The 7,793-nt window shown below is 35.7% G+C and overlaps 1 non-coding gene across 1 annotated transcript; it reads right to left on the bottom strand.

The window, feature by feature from the left end:
* Positions 1 to 7,469: 7,469 nt before the first annotated feature.
* Positions 7,470 to 7,541, bottom strand: TRNAS-GGA. Its single transcript has one exon. It is a non-coding gene; the product is annotated as a tRNA-Ser (tRNA).
* Between the last annotated feature and the right edge of the window lie 252 nt (positions 7,542 to 7,793).

Genomic DNA, 7,793 nt, shown 5'->3' with positions numbered 1-7,793 from the left:
CTTCTTTCTACTCAGTGAAGATAAACCAGAAGGTACTTGACTGCAAACCAGAAAGCAGGCCCTTATTGAGAATTGAATAAGCACTTTGATCTTGGACTTCCAAGCATCCAGAACTGTGAGAAATATATTTCTGTTATTTGAACCACCATCTGTGGTATTTTGTTAATAGCAGCTCAAGCTGATTAAAACAGTAATAGTCATCTCTATCTTCCTAGATGTGGTTAATCTAGAATTAACTATGAAAATACAGTTACAGTCAGAAGGATGAACTGTTGCTTCTTTTGTTACTAAGTTATGTTTTGAAAATCTAATGAGGTATTTGTGAAATCCAGACCACTTCAGAATCTACAAGATGATGGCTTGTGAAGCTTGAGAATATAGAGAATTTCAGCCTGTTGTATTTAAATTTGGAAGACAATCTAAAAAAAAAATTAATCACTAAGATAACAATCAAATGATCTTAATCATTAATGTAACTATTTTTTAGTCAAGTACTGCCATTGGGTCCTGAGTATATCTGTGAATTTTGTGGGGGCCAAATACAATATTTTAATTTTATTAGGCAAATGCAGAAAATCAAAGTGGACTAAACATATAAATCATGCCTTCCTTCCTGATGAAGACCATAAGTCATAGTGCCCTAATTTGTAAAAATTTTATGGGGACTTGGGATATAGAAATAAGATAGGAGAACTGAGTTGTCCAAGACAGTCAGTTCTGTAGTATAATATGTATACGTGCCTGCCAAGTAGCTTCATTCATATTTGACTCTTTGTGTTCTATGGACTGTGGCCCACCAGGCTCCTCTGTCCATGGGATTCTCCAGGCAAGAATCCGGGGTGGGTTGCCATGCCCTCCTCCAGGGGATCTTCTCAACCCGGGGATCGAACCAGCAGCTCCTGCAGCTCTGGCATTGCGGGCGGATTCTTTACCACTGAGTCACCAGAGAAGCCTGTAATGTAACATATGTGTCCTTGAAAATCACTTCTCTATGCAAAATCTCTACATACAAAAAGAAAAGACTACTGGAAAATTGGACTTAGGGACATAACCCTAAAAACCTTTGTCAATGACAACTAAAAATATCAGAAGATAATAAAAGCAGTTTTACCTAGCGGTGGGGAAATGGTTAAGAAATACACAAATACTACAACATATAAGGTAGTTTACCTTAGGGATATACCTAAGGTGTTGAGTGTAGAAGTGAGTACCAAAGGACTGCAGCTTTGGACTTACTGTGAAGCATTTAAAAGGAGCTACTTTATAAACAGATGGAAGATTATAACACCTCATGTGGATGGGTGTGTGTCTCAGAACAAAGAAGTTGGACTGAGGTGCCTGGGGGATGTTTGAAATGCATACTCTATTTGTTTGAGTTCAGTTGGCCAGTTACAGCTTTCTGCATTCATGTAATGGTTTTCATGGGAGTATCCTATAAGCAAATATTAAATTTGCATTATGTTTTTATTATTGCTTATTATAGCATTCATCTTGAGACAAATCTGCATTTTTAAAACCAACATTGTAGTATAACTGACTGTACATAGATAGACAAACACACTGTTGTAGCTGTCTGTACTCTTCATGTTTTGAAGTTCAAGTTTGCTTTACCAAAACAGCATCATCTGTGTCATTATATATTAGCCATTTATCTGATTTTATTTAAAATTTCAATTTTTTCATCTTAAAATTTATATTGACTTTATGTTTTGTTGTACAAGGCTTATGTGCAAGGAGATTTTAGACCAAAGTTGCTTATTTGTATGTCACTAACATTCTAAAGGAGATCAGCCCTGGGATTTCTTTGGAAGGAATGATGCTAAAGCTGAAACTCCAGTACTTTGGCCACCTCATGCGAAGAGTTGACTCATTGGAAAAGACTCTGATGCTGGGAGGGACTGGGGGCAGGAGGAGAAGGGGATGACAGAGGATGAGATGGCTGGACGGCATCACTGACTCGATGGACATGAGTCTGAGAGAACTCTGGGAGTTGATGATGGACAGGGAGGCCTGGTGTGCTGCAATTCATGGGGTGGCAAAGAGTTGGACATGACTGAGCGACTGAACTGAACTGAACTGAACTGAACATTCTAGTTCAACATGATTTAGCACTCGAGTTCCAAGACAATATTTTCCCTGAAAAATTCTTAGATTTTCAAGTTTAGGATGTGATATATTAGAGAGCTCTTGTCATCTGTCTTCATTCCTATTTTCCTTATTACTTTTTCTCAAATATGAAGAATCCTGCTATATAACCAACAAATACTCATGCTAAAATCAATGTACTATAACCTGGTGGATTTAAATAATATGCATTCATTGCAAAGCACCTTACTTTCATCTTCCATTTCCCTCTCTTTCAGTTTCAGTTAGCCCATAAGCATTTAAACGGGAAAATAAGAGAAAAATGTGAGGATGTACATGTGACTGGATTCAAATGTAAAATTTCTAGAAGTTAGAGATTAATAATATTTTTTGCAAATGTTAAAATAAAAACAATCTATTCTCTAAGAGCATATCTAGCATCTCAGGAAAGCATGTTAATTACTTAAGTCCAAAAATGTACCAAGAAGCATATATATTTGATTTGAAACAGTTAATGCATGTATCAAAACCACAAACATTTTCCCCTGGGGATAATCATAGAGTCTTTTCTATTTTCAAAGAGAATTTGAGAATTAATAACTTCTGGACATTTTAGCAAATATAAATACCTTCCTTCATTTTTCAATATTTCAGTTAAAAAGTATTTCTTGGTTTTGAGTCATCTCTTATTATTGCTTTATTTCTTCACTCCATTATTCTTGGAAGAAATGTGTATTTTGGATCAATATATGTTTAACATCATACATTAAACAGGCCAAATTTTGCTGAGTTGAAGACAATTTTCTAAGGGAAATAAAGCATCATTTTCTATGTCGATTTCTGTTAGGAGGTGGCTGTTGGCAGCTGTGTTTAACCATCATTTCTGTAAGCCTGATTTAAACTGTTCTAACAAGTAAACCTTACACTTCAGTATGAACATAGAAGTTCTCTGGCATAAAAAATGCTTAGTTTATTGTTCTTATTTTCTTGAAAATTAAAAATAGTAAAGCATTTTCTCTTCTTCCTTCTCTCGCTTGCTCCCTCTCTTCTTTCCCTGGCTCTCTTGTCAGCACTTCCTTCAAACATATAAAAAATTGAATTATTTTTGTATATTGTCTAATAGAACAATTCTCACATACCGTTAGTACAAAAATAAAAATGTTAAATTATATATAAATATGAAACTAGTTTATCTATTTAGATTAATTAAAACTCATTTTAAATTGTAGGATATTTTAAGTTAAGGCAGATTTATGAAAAAAGGCATTCATTAAAAAAAAAAAAACAAAACCTGTGAGTACTCCAAAGTAAAGACAGATGTTAGAATCAAAAGAGTCACAGTTAGAAAGAAAGGAAGTTAGGGAAAGTTGAGGCCTGAAACAAATACTACTTGTTAACTTAAACAGAAGTGAAGTAGAAGTCAAGAAAATACATTTTTGCTGATAGGACAGTATGTATGGATGGCCTTGGGATAAGGAAATGGCACGGGTAAAAGAACTGAAAAAAATTAATAGTAGCTGAGTGTAGAGGGATTTCATATGAGTGTTATAGAACAAAGCGAAAGAGAGGGAAGCAATATCAAATAAGGCAGGGTTTTAAAGTCCAAGGAAAGAATCTGGTCTTTATTTTGAGGGCAATGGAAAACAATCAAAAGGATTTTAATTGGTACTTGTCATGGCCAGATATATCTCATGAAATATCACAGGATCAAAAATGGATGAAGAAATAAAGTGAGAAGGTGGAAATAGCATTTAACAAGCTATTGCATTAAAAGAATATGATCGGATCATGACATACTCCTGTAGCATTTTATGACATTAAGAGAGCACTCTAGGACTCACAGAATCGCTGTGGAGATGGAGGTGGCTCAGATGGTAAAGAGTCTGCCTGCAATGAGGGAGAGCTGGGTCCAATCCCTGGGTTGGGAAGATCCCCTGGAGAAGGAAATGGCAACCCACTCCAATATCTTGCCTGGAAAATCCTATAGATGTAGAAGCCTGACAGGCTACAATCCATGGGGTCTCAAAGAGTTGGACACAACTAAGCAACTAACACACACACATACATGAAAAAAAATATAATTTTCTTTTCAGTCAGGACTTAGGATTTGTTGCTTATGTTTTAGGAACAATGACACTCTTTCTCAGTGGTATGTTGGAGCCAATATGTGGAGTTGCTAAGATGCAAATGAAAATCCCCAAATATCTGGAAGAATAGATGCAAAGGAAAATTTCAAAACATCTAGGAGAATATTTCCTGGAAAATGACTTGGTCAAAACCTGACAATCTTACAGCATCCTGGGGGTTAATGAATACTAATGGAGCTATAGATGGACTATTATGAAACTTTAACTTGCAGCTTCGTTTGAATTGGGGGTTAACATCTGCCCATTTAAAGAAGTCAGTTTGCTGTGAAATTACTAAGGTGTAACTATTTCTCACGAGCACCACTAGATTTACGTGTCTGCTGTATAAAAAATGAAGTGATCAGAAAAAAACAAAAAACTCTTCATTTTATGGACATGGAAAGGAAACATACAATTTTGTTTTCTCAAGACAAATTATGTTGATTTTAAATTTTATAAACAGATTATAAACCAACATCAAATCCAGATTAATATATTTATGATTCAAGTCACTTCTGTTTAATCATCATGTCACACACTGTCCTAGAGAGTCACAGCCTGATTACAAATGTATTTCCCAGATATATTACTATTTTAAACACCAGAAAACATACAAAACCTTTTTTTAATGAAACATTCTCTGTTTTCAACTTACCTTGTAATCAAAGCTTCCCAGTGGCTCAGCGGTAAAGAATCTGCCTGCAGTGCAGGAGACATGGGTTCAGTACCTGGGTGGCAAGATCCCCTAGATGAGGGCATAACTACCCACTCCATTATTCTTTCCTGGAAAAATACCATGGACAGAGGAGCCTTGAGAGCTACAGTCCATAGTATCTCAAAGAGTCTGAAGTGACTGAGCATTCAGGCATGCTCTTTTTTGAATTTAAAACACGTAACTGTAATTAAAGCTGAGTGAGTTTATATTGACATTTGTGAAAAAATCCTTAGTAAGGTTTTTATGGAGAGCTTAGATGACTCAGGTTGAGAACGGAGCACTGGAAAAAGAGAGGTATGGGATACATGGGCTTTGTGCTGGGGACTAGGTATTCCTGGATTCACAGAGGTCAGAACAAAGTGGAGAGATAGGAATTACTGGGGAAAAATATCAACCTAAGATTCACTGAAATCTAGTGATAGAGAAAGGGCCATTTGATATAATGGGTTTTATGTGTAATTGTGAATATCCTGATATTATCTAATAAAATGAGAGAAGCAGTGGGAAAGTAAAATCATTTAAAGATATAAAATATATCTTCATGTGAGGATTCAATGAGATAGCATATGTAAATTATGGTCATGGGCAAAATGGTAGCAATTACAACTCCTGTAGTTCCTCTCGATGCTACTAGATCAACAAACCACTTCAAACTGAAATAGCTTTTTTCTTAGTAATTTTGTTCTTAATTACATGTCTTTTGTACTGTCCAAAAGGCAAATGTTCTTGCATATGCTTATGTATTTGTTTTGATAGGAACAAACATTGTTTGACATTGAAAAAAAACTGTTTTGGAGCTGGATTAAACACATAACAAATGAGGAGAAAAAACAAGAACATTATCCGGATGCCTAGACACATCTTCATGGGGCATGATTTTCTGTTAGAAGAAATAAATGAAGATAAGCACTGACTTGATGGACGGGAGTCTGAGTGAACTCCGGGAGTTGGTGATGGACAGGGAGGCCTGGCGTGCTGCGATTCATGGGGTCGCAAAGAGTCAGACACGACTGAGCGGCTGAACTGAACTGAAGCACTTTGTTGTGCAGAGTATGGTGAGTGAGATTTTTGACTATATGAGAAATTCAGAAGAACATATGAAAAAAAAAAAAACTGAACTGGAGATGTCTCTTTCCTCACATACTTAATAACTGAAGCCGTGAGAACAGAGGAGATGGCCTGAGGAGGCAGTGGTGTATGTGAGAGTAGAAATTCAAAAACAAATTTGAGACACCCCAGCATATAGTGTTCTTTCTGACAAGAAGAACCCTGAGGAACTGCCCTAAAGAGACGCTGGTATGAGAGAAAACGTGGACTGAACACGGAAGGAAGTAGTGGCCCACAAGGTTTGAAAGGTCAAGTAAACTAAAGTGAAATGAATAGTTTTTAGCTTCAGCTGGGCAAGTTATAAAAGCTATTTTTTAAAATTTTTAGTATATTTCAGTCACATTCCGATTTCTCTGTTCATAACAAAAGACCATGAACTTAGAAAACTTAGGGGGTTTTACCTAATTTTCTTAAGTATATTTGTTACTTGATGGGTTTGCAAAAATGTATTATACTTAATTAAAATGAAGTAATTAGCTCAACAATTTAATAAATTCTAGATTTGGGAGAGGTATACCATAGAATTTTTTATACAAACAATTAAAATATAAGTTCTCTAAGCATTTTAATTTTTTATTATTTTGAAATAAATGACATTTGAGGATACTGTAAATAATTTGAATATGTAAAATAGAGCTATATGAATTATTGGTACGTTAACTATGCCTTCTATACATGTATAGGTATATTGTTTTTTGTATGGTTGGAGGGGGTTTGGTTTTTTAAAAAAGGTAACAGAAGTTGATATACATGACCTTTTTGTGAGTTTTACCCCTCTTTCTTAAAGTGCTCAAGCACTACCATCTCTATAAAACATCCACTCTAGGCCATCTGCTTGATGGAATAAATCACTCTGCCATTGTATACCCACACTGTAACTTGGGTACAGTGAGTAAAATTTAACAACTCCTTTAGATGATGGTGCCTATTAAGTAGGTCCTATCGAGTCTTCTTCTTCTGTGTCACTAGTGCTTCGTTTACAGCTTAGTATGTAGTATCAGCTCAAAGATCTTTATAAATGATTGTAACAGTTTTCTTGGAGAATATAGATTACGGAAATAGAGATGATCTTACATTATTTTAGTTTAGAGAACGTGAAGCCTCCCTTCATTTTCAATGTGACAATACTGACAGTCTGACGTAATAAATGCCTTGCTCAGAAAATTATTTCTTATCAAAGAGGGATTTTAATCATCATATTTTAACCTGGAAATACATGTATAAAATTATTAACATTACTGTATTTATTTTAGAAAACAAAAATGCACCAACATAGCATTTGGGATATATATATATGAAGTAAAGTGAAGTGAAGTCACTCAGTCATGTCTGACTCTTTGCGACCCCATGGACTGTAGCCTACCAGGCTCTTCCCTTCATGGGATTCTCCAGGCAAGAGTACTGGAGTGGGTTGCTATTTCCTTCTCCAGGAGATCTTCCCAACCCAGGAATTGAACCTGGATCTCCCGCATTCCAGGCAGATGCTTTAACCTCTGAGCCACCAGGGAAGCCCCATATATATGCTTTTACATATATATATATATATATATATAACTTTGGATATATATACATTACTTTGCCAACAAAGGTCCATCTAGTTAAGGCTATGGTTTTTCCAGTAGTCATGTATGGATGTGAGAGTTGATCTGTGAAAAAAGCTGAGCGCCGAAGAATTGATGCTTTTGAATTGTGGTGTTGGAGAAGACTCTTGAAAGTCCCTTGGACTGCAAGGAGATCCAACCAGTCCATTCTGAAGGAGA

Source organism: Oryx dammah, unplaced genomic scaffold (genome assembly GCF_014754425.2).
Source record: "Oryx dammah isolate SB20612 unplaced genomic scaffold, SCBI_Odam_1.1 HiC_scaffold_2, whole genome shotgun sequence".
Classification (NCBI taxonomy): Eukaryota; Metazoa; Chordata; class Mammalia; order Artiodactyla; family Bovidae; genus Oryx; species Oryx dammah.
The sequence above is the reverse complement of the archived record's forward strand: the minus strand, read 5'-3'. Positions and strand labels throughout refer to the sequence as shown.